General features: G+C 42.0%; 1 long non-coding RNA gene across 2 annotated transcripts in view; it reads left to right on the forward strand.

Annotated features, from left to right (window-relative positions):
* The first annotated feature begins 1,822 nt into the window (after positions 1-1,822).
* LOC134728896 (uncharacterized) overlaps positions 1,823-20,211 on the forward strand; it is a 116,894-nt gene continuing 98,505 nt past the window's right edge. The window contains exons 1-4 of one of the 2 annotated variants that reach the window (XR_010109758.1): positions 1,823-1,928; positions 12,312-12,437; positions 17,009-17,054; positions 19,012-19,190. This is a non-coding gene — a long non-coding RNA (uncharacterized LOC134728896). Of the gene's footprint in view, positions 1,937-12,311; positions 12,438-17,008; positions 17,055-19,011; positions 19,191-20,211 lie in introns of both variants that reach the window. The other variant, XR_010109757.1, reaches the window with a different exon arrangement.

Consider the following 20,211-nt stretch of genomic DNA (forward strand, 5'->3'; position numbering starts at 1 on the left):
CACCAAAGGGGAGTACACCTTCTTTTGTTAGGCAAGCTGAGAAGGGGATAATCAACTTTCACTGAGCTGAGTGAAATCTAGGCTCCTAAGGCCTCAGCCAAGACCCTGGTTTATTCACCAGGGCCCTTCCCCTTGTGGGTCCTGAACCATAATTCTTGTTCCCTAAGCATGGTGACCCTGCCAAAAACTTCACTCTCTTTTCAGTCTTTCCACTTAGCCTTTTGCTCTGTTAATCTTTTAGCCTTTTGCTCTCTTAACCTCTTGAAGAGAAAACCAGGGTCAGTTTTCTGCCTCTCACCAGGATCTTGGCCTCGTAAATTTTCAGCTTTGTCTTTTGAACCCTCCAAGGCTGTCTAGAGCTCTGCTGATTTCTCTGCTCCAGTGGCGGATTCTTACTCTACATCTAGACTCTGCAAATGTCCCCGAATAAAAGAAGTTGCAGATCAACAGATCAACAACTCACCCCTCTGTGATTCTACCCTCTTCAGACTGTGGCCTTGATCGTCACCTATGCATCAGCAGTTCTCTTATGTCTTTTTAACAGAGTTTTAAATTTAATTTTATTTTATGTGGCCTTTCTAGTTATTTTTGGTGAGAGCATCAGTCTGCTGCCTGACAGCCTATTCAGAGGCAGAAGTCCTAAGCCTGTATTTGAAACCACAGGGCAGGAGCTGTGTTCAAGCATGTAGCTTTTCATAAGTCTAAAGGACTTTATCCAGTTTCCATCTGGGGGCTCTAAAAAGGTCTTCTCTGCTCAGAAAGTTAATGTTCCTCAAGATTTGACAAATGCGTGTCAAAATTCATCTTGTTCCTCCTTTTAACATCAAATGGTGAGATTTTCTTACAAATACATTAAAGCATAGCATTTAGTGATTCCAAGTGTTAAGCCATTATTTGTTAAATCAGCTTTATTTTAGTAAGGCTTATAGACTCACTTGGAGTTGACCAGGATTGATTTTGGCAGGGAGGTACATCCTCTCCCTGCTTTCTGAAGGTGCCATTGTGTGTGGAAATGGAGAGATGGTCTCGGCTTTGGCGGTGCAGGCACCTGGAAAGATGCTCAGTTTCACTCTGAGAAGCTTCGGTCAGTGCTGGTCACCTGTGCATAAAGAGCCAGTGGACTCAACTGTGGGGAATATCAAGGTCCCAAATATCTGACTGTCCAGAAGCATCTTACTGTCCTTAGTGAATACGCAGGAATCAGTCTTTCTCTGAGGCCGTGGCAGGGCACAGATCAATCAGGGAGAATAGTGGGTCCCAGACCAGAGCCCACCTAGAACTGAGGATGTGTAAAGGGTGTCTGACTGGCTTACTCTTGGCCTAAAGCCACTTTAATCTAGGACGTTGCGGAAGCCAGAGTGCATGTCGATTCCATTAAAGAAAGAAGAGAAATGCTTACGGAAACAGTACCACCTCCATATCCATTGGCCTCCCCTTCCTGACCTCCACCCTGCTGTACCCATCAGTCATCTGAAAGGAAGATCCCACAGAGTTGACAGACTCCTTTAGAGAGAAGATCGTCATATGCTCTCCGTAGGTTACCTGTCTATTTAGAAGCAAACCTCTCGTCACCCGCTGCGGAGCATCTCGATGTTAGAAACCACGCCACTATTTTTAGTGTGTGTCCTTGTGCTTCTGCACGATGAGTCAGGGTTCTCTTTTTAAAAATACTTGGCATTCCTCAGAAGAAAGATAAACACGTTTAATGTTCTCAGTTGCTACTATTCTAATCGCAAAGTCAAGAGTTCCTTCTTTTCTTAGCTGCCTTCAGTGCCACAGAACTATCTGGGCCTCTTCCTCTACCCCTCCTTGTGTGATCGCTCCTTTCAAAAGCAACAGCCAAAGCAGATGCAAGGGAGATGCATTGGTGCTCATAAATTCAAGGAGCTGAAATGGCAACAGCTGTGGCAATTTCAGGATTTCGGCAGGTAATCAAGTAAGTGCAAAAGCGGGATTTGACAATTCTACAGGGGACTGGGACAGAGGGCAGCGAGAACTTGAGCTTCAAGGAGAATCTTCACTAGCTATCAACAAGAAATATAAATGCTGTGACTTTACCCAGTTAAGCACAGCAGATTTTCCTGCTTTCAACTCTAATCCTTGAGCAGCAGGAGTACCCTTTCCCATCTCACAACATTTGACTTTCTCAGATATATTTATTCTATGTTATATACTGCAGTTCACCTATGTATTTTGGGGTTAATTTATCACTGGTTGAATAACATCGTTCAAATAGACTTATGAAAAGATGGGCATTTTCAGTTGTGCCAATTTAGGTGAGGCTTATGGACAGTGTTTCTTCCAAAATGTTCCCAAGTCTAAAGGACCATGATTCTCAAATTCTCTGTAAAGTATAACTAGGTCTCTTTCTCACCTTGGAAGAACAGCAGCTAGAGGCCAGCATTCAAGGCATGGAACGGAGAAGGTATATGGTGCCTTGTTCTCTTTTGTTATTAGATGTAATTATGAAATATAAAACTAGGACAAAAGCAAGTTGTAAGTGTTAGCATAGTGGCTAAGAGCACAGACTCAAGCCAGTCTGCCTAGGTTCAAATCCCAGCTCTGCCACTTGCAGGCTTTGTGACCTAGGACAAGTTTCTTTACTGTTTTACTGTCCCAGTTTCTGCATCTGTATAACATTGCTAGTAATACCCACTGCAAATGATTTTATGAGAATTAATTTACTCACTGTTTGGAAAGTACTTAGAATAATGCCTAGCAATAGTAAGCACTCAGTAAATGTCTTTTATATAGAGCATGTATCTCTTCAATAACAAGCACCTGTGCAACAGTCAGAACACCACAAAATAGCACTATAAAGACAGTAAAAAATATCCCTTTGTTTTTTTTTTAACATGTCTTTGTATTAATTAGAGCTCTGCCAGCTGCAAATTCAGAAATCCAATTTCTGAACTAGCCTAAGGGGACACAAAAGGAACTTACTGCCTCTTGGGACTGGGAAGTTCAGTGTGCCTCTGATTTCAGGAACAGCTGAATCCAAGAGCTCAGACTCTGTCCCCATCACTGTTGCTGTCTCTCTCCCTTTGTCTCTTGATTGTGCTCACATAATTATACCTGCAGTCTTTCACATGACAGGAAAGGTGACCACCACCAGCCCCTTGCTTATACCCAACTAATACCTATATATTAGTTGGTCTTACACTGCTATAAAGACATACCTGAGACTGGGTAATTTATAAAGAAAAGAGGTTTAATTAGCTCACGGTTCTGCAAGCTATACGGCTTCTGCTTATGGGGAGGCCTCAGGAAACTTATAATCATGGCAGGAGGGGAAGGGAAAGTAGGCATGGTCTTCACATGGCCAGAGCAGGAGGAAGGTGGAGGGGAAGTTGCTACCCACTTTCAAACAACCAGATCTCAGGAGAACTCTGTCATGAGATAGCACTAGGGGGATGGTACTAAACCATCAGAAACCACCCCCATGATCCAATCACCTCCCACCAGGCCCCACCTCCAACATCAGGGATTACAATTCAACATGAGATTTGAGTGGGGACACAGAGCCAAACCATATCACCCTCCTAGCCTAGCATCTCCTGCAGAAATGGTCTCCCCTGATGGGAAGAGCTGTGACTGGCTCAGCCTAGAAGCAGTCACTATGGATGGAGGGATATTGTTACCTAGCTGGACCAGGTGCCTACCTCTGTACAGCTTGGGGTGGGGGGTGGGGAGGTTGGAGTGAGGCAAGGTTGGCAACAGCAGTTCCAATCAAACCACACCACAGCTATGGAATTGGGTACCCATGGGAATGAGTGGTCCTGGTATTAGAGGAAAGTGGCACTAGGGGATGATGTTGTGCAGTCCAAAGCAATAGATGCCCATCTGAAGCTAGCTGGGAAAAGGCTTGAGTTCATCAGCAGGAGTGTACATTTCATAAGACATTTCATTTTTGAAAGTCTCATTTCATATTTATCCCATTTCATGGACAAATATCCATTATAAACATATAAACCTCAAATTATGTCTGATTTTCTTAAGTCAGTGAATAGTAACTGATTATCTTTTGATCTACAATACTCTAAAAAGTAGTTATAATTATGTATAGAGATAGAGTCTTCATCCTTCTGTATAGAGATGGTGTATTAGTTCATTCTTATGCTGCTAATAAAGACACACCCGAGACTGAGTAATTTATGAAGAAAAAAGAGGTTTAATAGACTCACAGTTCCACATGGCTGGAGAGGCCTCACAATCATGGTGGAAGACAAAGGAGGAGCAAGGACACATCTTACATTGCAGCAGACAGGAGAGCGGGTGCAGGGGATCTCCCCTTTATAATACCATCAAATCTCGTGAGATTTATTCACTATCACGAGAACAGCATGGGAAAGATCTGTCAATGTGATTCAATTACCTCCTACCAGGTCCCTCCCACGACATGTGAGAATTATGGGAGCTACAATTCAAGATGAGATTTGGGTGGGGAGACAGCAAAGCCACATCAGATGACAAATAAATATGTTTCATCTATTATGCCAACCTATGAAAATCGGGTGTGAATTTCCTAGAACACTCTGTTGAGAGTTTCTGAGGTTGCGTCCTTGCTCAGACAAAATGATACCTGCCATCTATATGGTTTGGGATGTGGTGGTACATATGCCAGGTAGTAACTCCCTGCATACTGCCAGTTTAAGAACGCTTACCCACAAACTGAGGACATATATGGAGGGATTTTCTGTTAGAGTCACTGTCAGAGCTGAGCTGCCAAACAATGCCAGAACTCATTCAAATTGGCCAGTTAACTGCCCGATGTAGCAGGTTATGCTCCTAACTGAGCAGCCTCACAACACCATACGTGAGTGCTGGGAGGCTGACTCAGCTCTGTCTAGAAAGAAGAAAATGCTGATTTACCTCTTTCCAAGCTGCCTGGATCTGCCTCTTGCAAACAACAAGTAAATAAGGGCAGGAGGTAATTTAAGCTTTTCTTTTTCATTTAGCTTTCTTTTGTAGTTTAATACTTCAACTGAGGTCATATATGTACTGTTTCATCAATTGCTAGGCGTAGTAAGTGTTCATCAATGGTAGCAATTTTCATGATTCTTTTCACAACTTTTTTCCTTATAAAGCATTTATTTTATCACTAAATAAAAAGAATTATATATAGCCAAACTTAGTTTAAAGATTTGCTTGGAAAATTTCAGAGATGATACCCCTGTATTAATCATGTTCTTTTTTTTCATATTTTATGATGCTTTGACACTGTGGGGGCTGTGTGGACCTGAGGAGGGACTGCCCCTCCAGGGGTTAGCTAATTTTTAGAGATAGCAGACAACTTGCCTGTGAGCACACCTTTTGTATACAACCCCACCAATCCAAAGCCCATATCCTCAACCACCACCTTTATCTCGCTCTAATACACCAAGCCAGTATTTCCACTGCCAAATCACCCAAGGCCGGGCATCAGACAATTAGAGACCACCCCTATGGCCAGAGCCTGCCCACATTATCCAAACTATCCAATTCTAAGCTTGCTCAAACCTGCCTTCCCTGCCTCACCCTTTCTCTCCCATGGAAACCACAGTAAGACTCTAGACCAGGCTTTTCCCTCATTCCTTCTGCCTCCTGACTGACCTGGGTACTTCCCCGGAGGCCTGACATAATATGGCATGCCCCTTCTCTTGGAACCTGTAAGTAATAAACTCTTCTTTCCAAGACAGTTGTCTCTATATCTGTGATGAAACTATCTTTGCAAAATTATGACGGTGAGAGAAATCTAACATAACTGACTCCATCTTGCTTCTAACTTCACAAGCTAAGCCTTTGCTCATTCTAAGCTAACTATGGGAGGAATTTTGTTTATAATTTAACTTTAAGACAAAGATGATAGCAGTTCCTTCCTGAAAGTAACCCCCACCTTACTCGGGGACCAAAATCACCTTTTTAAAACTAATGAAAGTCCACAAGGTTACAATTGTGATAGGAACCTGAATTCTGCTAAGATGTAGGTGTAAACCCTAACCAGTCATTGTTTTATGACTTGCTTTTTAAAAATTACTTACTACTCAGGAGTGATGTAGCCACAAAATTTATAACTTCACCAGTTGCCCCTATGGAGAACATTGCTATTGTAAAACCAAAGACTGGTGTTTGAGATATGTTTCAGATCTTCAATTCTGTATGAACCAACTGGCACCACCCAGACCAGTAACCCACACTCAGGAACTAACTCAGCACAAGACAGGGTCGACCCCCTATGATTTCATCTCCAACCCAGCCAACAAATATTCCCCATTCCCTAGTCCCCTGCTTGCTAAACTAGCCTTGAAAAACCCTAGTCCCCAAATTCTCAGGGAGGCAGATTTGAGAATTATCTCCCATCATGCCATTTGGCTGGCCTGCAATAATTAAATCTTTCCTTGCTGTGAACACTCTTGCTGCCCTCAGTGCATTGGCTTTTCTGGGCAGTGGGCAAGAAGAACCTGCCTGGGCAATTACAATCATACCTGTTTAAGACAAATCCCAGGGCTGGGTGCAGTGGCTTACACCTGTAATACCAAAACTTTGGGAGGCCAAGGAGGAAGGATTGCTTGAGCCCAGGAGGTTGAGGCTGCAAGCGAACCATGTTTATACCACCGCACTCCAGCCTGGGCAACAGAGTGAGACCCCGTCTCTCAATCAATCAATCAAATCCCAGGTACATTTTAAGATACTCCCATAACCAAAAACGTAGGGCTGAAGAATAATATGCAAATAAAAAAATAGTCTCAAAACTGAAGTGAAAGTAAAAATGTGGAAAGAAGAAAGCCTTTGAATACAATATGTTGGCATAATTTATTATTTTCTCTCTCTAATCGTGTTTGGAAAAGAAGTTATCTAAATCCCAGGCAAATAGATATTGGAACTCTGGAATTTCTATGTAAATAATACCCATTTGCTATAGAGTTCTTTAATGAAGAACTTACTTTTACAAAATTATGGACAATATTAACATTACCAGAAATAATCTCCAATACAATCTTTAGCAATTTAGCAGTTAACTTCATCTCATCAAAACATGTTCAGACTTGGACCTTCTATTTTTGCATTTTCTTATTTTATTTTCAAGAAAATTCTTAAGTGATTTCTTTTGTTTTTAGTGCCTAATTTTAAAACATCATGCTCTTGGGTGAGACGTAACATATCCATGTATGAAATTAAGCATATAAAGAAGGGTTAAATTATAATAGCTTTTTGGAGTAAAGAATGAAGAGGGCAAACGTGATGAGGAAAAAGAGACTGTCAGTAATTGCAATGCACACACAAGGGAGAGCATCCACAGTGAACATTTCAGGGACAAGATGGAAAGTGTGCTCTGCACGGAGACTCTATGCTGTGAAAAGAGGGAGAATCAATTTATGGGCCAAGAAAGACCTGGACAAAATTATACATTTTGAAGGAAATCCCTTGTGCTGAAGCAATGAAAACTTTCTGGAGAGCTATTTGAGGAGGCAGATGTTTAGGTAATATATTGCTGCTTTGCATTTCTATAACACCTTCCATGTAAGAGCTGCAGAGTGTAACACAAACATTAAGTAATAAATTAAGCCTCGTGGCACCTTTGCATGATCGATAGACATAACAGCCATTTTTATAGTGTAGGAAAGGCAGCACCCTGCTCAAAAGTGCTGAAGTCATTTACCCAAGGTCATGAAGAGGGGGGGAAATTGGCAAAGTGTTTCAAAATGGAGCGTTGCGTCTCGCCACACTCACACAACCTGCCTCCTTCAATGGGGTCATAGAAGGAAAGAATGGGGTGCCATGTATGCCCTGGTTTCCAATGACTCACTTCAGGAGATATATCTGTAATTTAACTTGAAGATGGTTTGGAAATAGTAAGTCTTAGATCAAAGGCTTAACTCCTTTCTCTCTGGTTTACTCGGGAATTAATTTGTTTGCTAATGCTGGTCTCTCCTGGGATCACACTGGCCTTTAGCTATAGAGTTTTGTGTTCATGTTACTTAATCTGATTATGCAAAGGACTTAAAATATTTCAAGAATATCAAACAACACAAACATGTCTATGTAGGCATTAATGTAATTATTTTGTTATTTTAGTTTCTAAAAAACTCATAAAATTGCAATTGAAAATAGTGTGCCAACTTTACAAAAGATAATGCCAAGTCCGTAACAGAATCTCTTTATTTATTTTTTTCACTTTGGTCAGACATCACTATATATCTTCCTAAATGCAACTTCTCTCCATTATCAACCTTGGCTTGGTAATAGCCTGTTCCATAGTAACATTGTCTTTTATTCCTCTTTCTCTCTGATAACCACGTATTTTCTCCATTAGAAGAATTGGCAGAGAGAAAACAAAGTAAGGAAATCAAATATAAATCCCCAGTGCTCCTAATATCTCTTGGAAAGAAAATGGACACCTCTGTTAACAAAGTTATGATGATTTCTACCTCGGTACACATTTTCGAACTTCTCAGAGAGGAACCAGCTCACCTGTAAGTCACTCATGTTCTCAATTTCCATTTTTTTTTTCTATAGCAAGAAAAAGAAGACCTTTTTTTTTTTTCATTGAAGCAAGGCATAAGGCACTTGTCACTGTTTAACATTCAGCCTCATTTCTTTTCCAGAGCGGTCCTTTGAGAGCATTAGCACTCACACCCCATACAACTAGAACTCATGACACTGGCAAATGGTGTTTCTAGAGTGCTTTGCATTGCCCGACATGTTCTCACCCTGTTTTCTCCCCAATCCTTACAATTCTCCAAATGCAAGTGCAAACTGGGGTGCTGTCAAGCAGCCTGGTGCTTAAAGGGCAGAGCCAGGATGGACCCAGATTCTGGTTTCCACCACGTGCCCGATGGATACCATGCGGATGTGGAGCAGGAAACACTGGGTGCAAATCCCCACCAGGAACTGTTCATCCTGAAGAAAACCTGCTGCACATTGCCCTGGTCACCTCAATGAAAAGTGAGTGCTTATCCTAATGGGGGTGTGTGCACATCTAGAGGACAAGGGCAGTGAATGTTCATCATTTAGGAGAAAATAAACCCACCCCAAATGATTCCAATACAGGCTTCTGGGATTCTGATTTCAGCCTTTTGGTTGAAATCCTCAGAGATAATGTAGCTTTTTAAAAAGCATAGTTTTTCTTAGAGTTAGGATGTAAATAAGCTTTGGTACACAGCTCATTTCTGACACCTGTGGGCAAATCATCAGGGAAAAAGGAGAGGAGGTGAAGAAGAAGTAAACAGAAACACCCCATTGGTCAACCCACAGCCAGAGATGCTGCTGCTACACAGACATTTTGGGTTTGGGTGCTTCTGGGCTTGTATTAGTCCGTTTTCACGTTGTTGATAAAGACATACCCGAGACTGGGAAGAAAAAGAAGTTTAAGGGACTTACAGTTCTACATGGCTGGGAAAGCCTCACAATCATGGCAGAAGGCAAGGAGGAGCAAGTCACGTCTTACATGGATGGCAGCAGGCAAAGAGAGAGCGAGCTTGTGCAGGGAAACTCCGTCTTATAAAGCCATTGGATCTCTTGAGACTTATTCATTGTCACGAGAACAGCACAGGAAAGACCTACCCCCATGATTCAGTTACCTCCCACCAGGTCGCTCCCACATGTGGGAATTCACGATGAGATTTGGGTGGGGACACAGCCAAACCATACCAGGGCTCCACAATTTCTTCAGAACTGTCTTGAGTATCAAGGTTGATAAACTCAAAGAAAGAGATGAAGACTTTATGCTAGGAGAAAAACCACCCCCTCACCTGCCCTCCCAAGTGGGAATGAGGTTGCTTCTCAGCATGGGGCTCTGTGGTTTGGAGCCTGGGTCCTAGTCAGCTCTTTCTTGCCTCACTCTGGAGGAATAGCCCAGGGTCCACTAGATAATGTCTCTGCTGCTGGCATCTCATTAGTAAGGCTCTTAGGGAAAAGACAGACTCTTCTTTGGGAATTCCTACTGCAACCTTTGAAGAAGCCATAACAAAAAGAGAGAGAGCATGAAATCAGTCCTTCCAATCTTCCAGGAGATTTGGATTTTGTGATAGAATAGAAAACTATTTCCCAATTACCCAAGCCCCTGTTTGACTGAAAATGGGCAAGATCAAACGGTTTTGCCACAACAGAGGAAGATTTGTGGCTACCAATTCAGCTAAGATTCTCATTTTGTTAAAAAAAAAAAAAAAAATTTGAAATTCTATTTTGAACTTGATTTCAAGTATTATTTGACAATGTGGGAGTAATTATTTGTTTTCTGTTTGTATTAACATTGCAAACCACAGAAACTAACATAGAATAACTTAGGTTGAAAAAAAGTTACCAGAAGGATTTTATTGCAGAATTAACATGAGAGCTGGAAAAAAAAAAACAGGAGAAAGGGCAAGAACCAGAGGAAATGACACAACAGAGCCATCCACAGCTGGCTTAACCTGCATCTTAGTCCCTCCCTCAAGATGTAGCATCCTAGGCATATGCATTCTCTTAGATCTGCCTCAGTCAGTTTATTCCCCAAATGCCACCCTCAGCTTCATCTTGAGATTCCTCCAGAGTAGAAAGGGTGTTCAGATGCCAGGCAGCCAAGCATCACAAATGTCTACTGCAACACTTCACACTTTCGTCTACCTAAAAAACTTCTGCCATACTCTGAAACTCATTCTCATCAGTCAATATCTTTTTTTCTCTCTCCCTCCCTCACTTGCTCCACCCCCTCTCTCTCTTCCTCTCCCTCTCCCTCCTTTCCTCCCTTTCAGTGCTGTCTTACCCTTCTTTCCCACTTCCCCTCCCTAGCACCCTGATATAGTTTGGATGTGTGTCCCTGCCCAAATCTCATGTTGAATTGTAATCCCCAGTATTGGAGGTGGGGCCTGGTGGGAGGTGATTGGATCATGGGGGTGGGTTTCTTATGAATGGTTTAGCACCATCCCCTTGGTACTGTCCTTGCAGTAGAGTGAGTCCTCATGAAATGTGATTGTTTAAAAGTGTGTGGCACCTCTCCGCTCCCTCTCTTGCTTCTGCTCTGACCATGTGACATGCCTGCTCCCCCTTCACCTTCTGCCATGATTGTAAGTCTCCTGAGGCTTCCGAGAAGCCAAGCAGATGCCAGCATCATGCTTCCTGTATAGGCTGCAGAACTGGGAGCCAATTAAACCTGTTTTCTTTATAAATTACCCAGTCTCAGGTATTCCTTTATAGCAATGCAAGAACAGCCTAACACCCTCTACCATATCACTCTTATAAAAAACCTTGATAATAGCATTTTTATTATGATAAGATATATATAACATGCAGTTTATGATTACTGCCTTTTTTAAGTATAGAATTCAGTGCCATTAAGTACGTTCACAATGTTTTGTAGCCATTAACACTTTCTATAGCAAGCTAATTTCAGTGAAGGCTTTCCTCTGATGAATGTGGTCTGAGGGGATTAGAGGTAATTTTGTAGAAACTAAGATGGAAACTGATCCATTATCAGGGAAGGTGCCTGGCATGAAAAGGCACATTATCATGCGTTGTTTTAGAAGGCAACATATGCCATTTATAGAATAGAACCACTTTTATTACTGCTATGGCTCATCAGCACATAGCTGTTGGTTTGTATTGAAAAGTAGACTGCTCCCAGGTAGAACCCTTTGGTTCAAGCATGGCCAGTTGATTTAGCATTGATATCCCTATCCAGGCCTCATTAGTTGCTTCATAAATAATTCTCCGGTGCAAAGTTAGGAAGTTAAGTAAATTCCTAATAAATGAAATAGAATCCAGTGTAACTCCAGTAAACACTGGAATTGTCTAGATAACTAAAACATTAATTATTTACTTTGTTTGCTAATGTGTTATCTGTATCTACATTCTAAACATATTCATCACGCTTACACATCATCTAAAAAGAGAACCCTTCTCTGGTCCTCACTTTGTCACAACTCTGCCATCACTGACTTTTCATAAGACCCCCAACCACCAGTGTTCCCGGGCAGGGGAAAAGTTGCCTCCACTGAAAATAACATAACTCAGCACCGTTGACAACACCCATGCAATTGATTCTATTATTCCTCATCGTTTGGAATTTTAAAAGCTAAGTGACATAAATCCCTGCCACTAATAATGTCCTCACGATTATTATGGTCGTTCGCATTTCCTGACCATATTAGGCAACTTACCTGCTTAGGAAGTAGATTTTATAATCTATCGGTTTTCATACAAATATTTTAAACAGAGAAACCAGGACAGGTGTGAGAGTGGGGATGACAGTCTTAGAGAACCTGGATTCAATGCCATCTAAATAAGGTGAGAGAGAAAGCAAAGAGTTACAAAAAAGCCTAGAAAGTTTTCATCAATTGTGTCGTTGTTGACAGATGGGTCAAAATCAAAGTTGATGATCAGTCATATGATCTTCAGCAGCCCTGGAAGGGTGTGAGTTCTCGGCATCCCATGCAGGAGCTCTGAATGTACAAGAGGTGCTGAGGAGGGAGCATGCGCCGGTGCGTGAGTATGGTTCATGTCGCCCCTCAGGGTTGGAGGGTGGTAATTGACCTGTGACACTGAGTTGAAGCTGGGCTCTGACCTAAGGATTAAACAGAATCCTGCCCCGGGGGAAGCACCTGCCTTCTGCCATTGAGAAGTAACAATTAGGCTTCTCCTTGGAGCTCACTGTTCGATGATAGTGTCATCTCCCAGCATTCTAGTCCCATTTCCTCCTGTGCTGAGAATCAGCTATACAGTGGAATTGGCAATTTTAGGGAGCCTTAAAATGTGAATCTTTTTTGTCTTTTTACTGTTTTTCATCCACATGGTGAATAGCTGGTAAACAAACTCACAGAGAGCCTAAGTTACAGATGAACTCAATTTCTGGTGCTGTTATCTCCCCAAATTGCTTGTCTTCTCCTTTCAAGGTTTTCACTCAGAAAGGTACAGAATTACCACTTGATGAGTTACCATGGCAACCCCTATACATTATCTTTTAAATATACCAGACATGCAGAGTCTAATTTGACTGCAGGGATTTTAATTCATGACTTCTATGTTTTGTATAATACCATGTTTTTAAAGTTAATGAATTATAAACAGAAAAACATAGTTAAATTGGCTTTGATTAAAAGATAGCTTATTTAGCAATGCTGCTTCCATTTATGTTGCTCAAACAACAGAACATTATTTCAACCTATTTCAAATCTATACCACTGAGAGACTGCTGCACACTTCTGCAATAGGCTGTGATCCTGGGAACCTGGGATGGGAACTTCATTATTAGTAGAATCTAGTAGAGTTGGCCTTGCTATGTTGGTGTCTGAGGCTGGCTCTTTCTGGTTGTCTCAGGATGCCATCAGTGATTAGTAAATAATAAATTATACCAAGAAAGAAGCTCGTTTGAATGTTTAGTATGCCTTGCAAGGGAAATTAGGGACAACGAATAGACCTCTTCTATTCTCTTTGCACTTGATTTGCAAAAATATTTGTTTATTAAATGAGTTATTACATGGACAGCAGTTAGAACAGTGCCTGGCACTTTGTAACCAGTCAGTGAGTTTCATCATCATTGTTTGCATTTTTACAATGATTCCCAGTACAAAAGGCTTCAGCATCTTGGGCTCCTCAACACGCTGGGCTTGCATGATCCTCATCACACTGTTTATCTTACTCTTGACTACTTCTGCTGTAAGCCCTGGATTGAAGTGTTCCACATGCCCTCTCACCATTATGTTTGGATGATTTTAAAGAGATTTCTGTTTCAAAGAAATGTAGGAAGAAGAATTTCATAGCCTCTTGGGTTGCAATCTTATTTGGTGGTTAAGGTGAATATAACTTAGATTGTGTATATCATTATTAGGGGAATCTTCACTAACCTACAGAAGCAGTAAAGAAGTTGTATCACACTGTCTTGAGCTTCTCAAGTTTATTTCTGGTGCTCTCCAGAGCCACTGGCATCTGTTTCAATGCCCTTCACCCAAAAATGGTTTGGAATGGACACGCACATTATGGACGGTGTAGATGGCATGGTGGGAAGGAAGGGCTTTTTACTGAAAGATCAGGCGATTCTGAGAGGGACATTAGAGTCTGGGAGAAATAAAAGTTGAAACAACCAACAATCCACTTAGCTGTCTTCCTGCAGCATAAATAGGAAGAACCACCTAAACACAGATACCTACGACACCTGTTTTCCTGGGGGTATGTCCCGCCATCCCTCTCTGCTCGCTGGCTCCTAGCACCTCCTCCACCCCTGATGCCTCACAAACAGCCTAGCCCCTTCCCTCAGAAAGCTCTACCCCTCCCCAAAAGAAGAGAAGAGTAACCTGAACATTTTCCTCCACCTTGCAATTTGAGTAATGCCTCAGCTCTTCAACCAATCTTTGCCGATATTTTCCTCTTCTTGAGTGTCGTAATCTCTGGAGGAAGATAATGATGGCTCCAAAGAATTAGATAAACTGGGGCATCCCAGTCTCAGACCATTCTCCACTCCTAAGAGAGCTTGCAACTGCCGTAAACCTTAATATTTTTTCTTAGAGTCACTAACCCAATTTCGTCTCAAAGAAAGAATATCTATTCTGTTGTCATGACTTTGGTCTTTTTCTTCTGATAAAACAGGCCCCGCCACCTGACTCTTTTCTGCCCCTGAGCCCTGCTGCCTCTTTAGAGAAACACTTAGTTGTCAATGGTTGTTCTCCTTGTTTTCTGTGTGGGATGAGTCTTGCAGTTATGTGCCACTTTTTTCAAGGATTGTGTCGTGTAGGGGGACGTGGTGTCGGGGAGGGGTGGTGGAAGGATTCAAGAAGGGATTGCCAATTCCATCATAGGGTTAGAAAGAACAATAATTCTCCTGGTCTCTAGTTGAGAGCAAGGGGAGGTTTGTGGACTCTGTGAGGGAGACAATGGGGCACTCTGCGCATAAAGGACTATGCGCACCACATGACAGGTGCTCAACGAATCTTTCCTCTTGAAATTTAACTACCTTCTTGATATTTCATTGCTCCTTAGTTCCTCCAGAAAAGAAAGTAGAAAAAACAAAAGGGAGGATAATATGATTTTTCACTGACTTTTTAAAGCAATGGGATGTTTATTTTATTAAAGACTTTTGATACATACTAACGGCTTTAAGCATGGTAATGAATATAATGCATTTTAAATCTTCCTTACTCTTCTGCCTGCCTTCATCTTGGACAGAATGATTTTTACCCTAATTAGGGAACATGAGGTGATAGAGAAAGCTACAAAGTGTCACTTGCTCATATATAAAGGCTGGATGCATGAGAAGCTCCCCATTTTTTATAAAATGTATTCAGTCTGTGGTCTAATCTATGTCTCAACAGTTAGCAGAAAGTGTCTCTGATTTGGGCCCTAAGAAAGACACTGGATAAAAATCCCAAACTTCACTCTCCTAGGATCTTGCAACCAAAGCTGACTATTGGTGGCTACACTGTGTACTAATGGGGTTAGTGCTACATGCAAATTATGTGGAAAAATAAAGCAAGATGACTCCACAGATTTTTACCCATAACCACAGCTACATCTGCATGGGAGAAGGCAAGCCTGCCATGCCACCCACCCCCATCTCAGGCCTAAGAGTGATGGAGATGTGTTCAGATGAGAGTCTGTGACTCAGCCTGCCATACCTTCCTCTCCAAGTTCTATTCAACATGGAAATCAACTGAGGCCAGGGACTTAGGTGTCAGCTCCCTAGTTCAGTGTCAACTTAGAACCAAGCAGCAAAAAGGGTGGGTAGCTCGACGGAGAGATGGAGTAGCAGATGGAGCTATTTTATTCCTTAATTAACATAACAGCTGTAAGCAATCTCTCCCCACCCCCATAATCTTACCAACAACACTGAGGGGTTCTACCTGTGTTTATTGGCTGTTTGTGCTGTGTGTTTCAAATAATTGACAACATATGTGATTTTGTTATTCTACACTGAGCTTGCTTCATCTGCATATTCATTAAAAAAGAATTTTTAAAATCTTTGTCAGATGTTCTACATCTGAATCATCTTCTAGTATTAAACCACAGCCAAGAACTTTTATATCTTTTATCACATTAATATAAAGATTCATGGAAATTTGGGGACTTGGTGGTTGAGAATTTTTCTAGTTTCTCCAATTTGTTTACTTTTTAAAGGCAAGCTGTAAATACTGGTGATAATGATGTGCTGAATGGAATTATATTTCTATATCCACTTCAGAAAGATTAGACTAATCCAGGGGCCAGAAATCAGTGCAATTACAAACTATCCAATTCTTGGTTGGAGTTTTGAAGCAAAGTTTTTAAAGAGTAGTTTGTGGTTTAAGTTGCATATTCCCTCTGTAGTTTACTTTGAGCTATTTGAAATGCAGAAGTACATATGTGTAAGATCATCCGTTATATCACACATAATATATAAAATGCGGATAACTGTGTAAGGCAGCTCACCAAATGGTACCTGGCATGCAATAAGCATTAAATGAATATGAATGAATAAACTAAAGAAAACGTGCTGTCCCTAACAGGGTCGTATCTGATTCCTGTGGCCAAGGAAGTGCAAGAGTCTGTGGGAGGTAATACCAAATGTTGCCAAATATGGCCTGGGGAAACAGATCACCAAGATGGACAGTATTCTACGATATGTTGAAAATGGTGATAATATGCTTTATTTACTTGAAAAAATCTTATAAATCAGCTGAAATCGGCCACAGAAATATTTCTTGTGTGGATTTTAGCTTTTCCTCTACAAACTCTAAGCTGTAGAATCGAGCCACTCCAGTCTCTGTTGGGGATAGTCAGGGAGGCTGACTGGCTGGTGTTGAATTTGGTCCCAAGAGCTTCTTCATCATCCTCCTTCAGCTTGAATATCAGTAAGGCAAAAATAAGCTACATGTAATGTGGGCATCAGGAAGGTGAAGGAGTGGTTTACAATTGCAGACAGCAGTCTCCAGACATTAAAAGATGAGGGAAAGGTGTAGGAATGGTGGACTCCCAAAAAAAAAAAAAAATATATATATATATATATATATTCTCCCCCTGCAAGGAACCATGTAAGGCAATCAAAAGACATAACAATAACCAACATCCACGCAACTCCTGCCAGGTGCCAAACGCTGGATGACCTCACTATCCTCATGGAAAAGGAGGTGGTAAGTACTGCTCATATCTTCTTCATTTTCCTTTTGAGGGAACCAAGACACAGAACGATAAAGTAACTTGCTTAGGTTACACCATTAGTGAGAGGCACAGCTCGGTTTCAAACCCAAACTGAGCTATTAATATTTCAGTAAAGCACCTTTATATAAATAAGGAGGTAGTTCCTAAGATCTTATCATGGCTGTGCGGCTGCAGATCTCTTCACTACTCCAAGCCCTTTTTTTTTTTTTTTTTTTTTTTTTGAGACGGAGTCTCGCTCTGTCGCCCAGGCTGGAGTGCAGTGGCACGATCTCAGCCCACTGCAAACTCCACCTCCCTGGTTCACGCCATTCTCCTGCCTCAGCCTCCCAAGTAGCTGGGACTAGAGGCGCCCGCCACAATGCCCGGCTAATTTTTTTGTATTTTTAGTAGAGACGGGGTTTCACCGTGTTAGCCAGGATGATCTCGATCTCCTGACTGCGTGATCAGCCTGCCTCAGCCTCCCAAAATGCTGGGATTACAGGCGTGAGCCAGCGCGCCCGGCCCACTCCAAGTACTTCTACACATAGCATAGGGTTCCCCTACAACTAACCACGCCGGCGACCTTGAGAAAATCCCAGACCCTTGAAAATCCAGGGCAGCCACTCCATGGTCCCTGCTCTCCCTGCATGAATCATTTGCATCTCCAGACCATGTTCCTTTCTGACCCCTAATGTTTGTCAGCCTCTCACCCCTGCGCACACCAGGGTGCCCCTTCCTTCCTGCACTGTCTTCTTCCTTGTTCTTCAGCTGTCAGATTGACTCCTCCTTTAAGAGCCATAAAGTTTGTCATGGCCAGTCCAATGCCAGGGATTATAATGCTGTACACATTCATCCACTCAGTCAACAAACATTTATCAATGTGCTTTCAGCATCAAGTTACAGAAAATCCATCTTAAACTGGATTTAGTAACAATGGAATAGTTGGTTCGCATTCCTGGAAGTCACAGCGGGAGACCAGTGTTTAGGTTGCTTAGACTGGAAGCTTTAGTTCTATTTTTCCGCAAATTCTTTTTTTTTTTTTAATTTTTATTTTTCTTTGAGACGGAATCTCATTCTGTTGCCCAGGCTGGAGTGCAGTGGCGCCATCTCCGCTCACTGCAAGCTCTGCCTCCCGGGTTCACGCCATTCTCCTGCCTCAGCCTCCCGAGTAGCTGGGACTACAGGCGCCCGCCACCACGCCCAGCTAATTTTTTGTATTTTTAGTAGAGACGGGGTTTCACCGTGTTAGCCAGGATGGTCTCGATCTCCTGACCTTGTGATCCACACGTCTCGGCCTCCCAAAGTGCTGGGATTACAGGCGTGAGCCACTGCACCCAGCCGTGCAAATTCTTTTAAAAAGTTTTTTTTTTTTGTCAATGAATTTGTGACTCTACCCTCCTCTGCATGTTGACTTCATCCTCACTTTGTAGAAAGATGGAATAAAAAGAGTCGGTTCTGGAAGCAGAAGACAGAACTTTCTCAGGAGTCCCTAGCAAGCTTCTCATTGGTCTGATTGAGTGGCATGCCTGTCCTGGACCAATCACCAGCAAGTGGGATGAAATTACCCCTGGTGCTATCATTCCCACACTTGGAGCCAGGGTTGTGGTTGGCATATATAAGGGAACTTAATTCCTATGTGAATCTGTGAAATAAAGTAATTCATAGTTTGTAGCTCATAAATGCACAGTATTTCATTCTTACCAAGCAGGGAAATACTGCACACAACTAATTCAACAATTTTTATTTCATTTCTTGATATGTGCACATTCTGCTAACACTCTCTACATTGCTACTCATTGTGATTAAGGAAGGACCTAAGGAAATAAAAGAACCATGGGTTGCCTTATCTTTCCCTTCCATCATTTTCAGAATAAGTGTTTGACTAACACAAAGGTGTAACATGAGTAAGAAAGGCTGTGAAAAGCTTCCTTGATCATTTGTGTTTCTTAGAATACCACTGCCTTCTTTCTGTGTCCAAGCAAGTTATGACTGGAATGGAAAGTATAGCCACCCAGGGCTGTCAGTACCCCTACCTACTCAATTGCAGACATGTTGATACAGAACATGATCATCGAATTCCAGTGAAGCCACAGTGATGGGAGTCCAGCATGAGTAAAAGCAAGTAGAAGGTAAGTATGTTATGGAGGTAGCAAATGGGATGGCTAAGATAGCAGATGTGCATATTATGTTTATCTTACCTGCTCACTGTGTGCTGTGTTGTCCCAGCAGACTTTACTTGCAAACCAGAAGTTCTAAGATAAAATTATTAAGCATTTCAAGATGGTAATAGCAGAGCATTTCCCCAAGCACAGGGCCCTTCTGAGCATGTGGCCCTGTCACTTGTCCATGAAGCCAGCCCTGGATGAGTAGTTACCTAGACAAAATTAGGGTTCTGTTAGAAAGGAGGGGATGGAGGTTGAATTCCCAGTCAACCTTGTCCTGCATTGGCACTGACTTCATTTTTTAGATGAGGGATCAGGGCTCAAAAATGTCTGTCTAGTTGTTGTAAAGCTGATATTCAAACCTAGATCAGTCTATGAAACAAGTACATGTCCACTACACTCTTCCTTTTCTCGTATTGATAACCTGTAACATGGTATATTAATCTGTTCTGCATTGCTATAAAGAAATACCTGAGATTGGGTAATTTGTTTTAAAAAGAGGTTTAATAGGCTTATGGTTCAGTAGGCTGTACAGGAAGCATGATACTGGTATCTGCTCAGCTTCTGGGGAGGCCTTAGGAAACTTAAAATCATGAAGAAGGTGAAGGGGGAGGCAGCATGTCACACAGCTGGAGCAGCAAGAGAGAGAAGTGGGGAGGTGCCACACACTTTTAAACTACCAGATCTCACAAGAATTCACTCACTGTCACAAGGACAGCACCAAGGGGGATGGTGCTAAACCATTCATGAGAAACCCACCCCCAAGATCCAGTTACCTTCCACCATGTCCCACCTCCAACATTGGGGATTACAATTCAACATGAGATTTGGGCAGGGACACAGATCCAAACTATATCACATGGGAACCAGTTTTACTTCTGGATTTGTGTGTTCCAGTGGATTGTCACTAAGTAGAAATCTATGCTCCTGGATCCCTCACAGAAATCAATTGGAATTCTGTGTAAACAAGAATACTTCCTAATGAATT

This window comes from Pan paniscus, chromosome 15 (assembly GCF_029289425.2).
Source record: "Pan paniscus chromosome 15, NHGRI_mPanPan1-v2.0_pri, whole genome shotgun sequence".
Taxonomy (NCBI): Eukaryota; Metazoa; Chordata; class Mammalia; order Primates; family Hominidae; genus Pan; species Pan paniscus.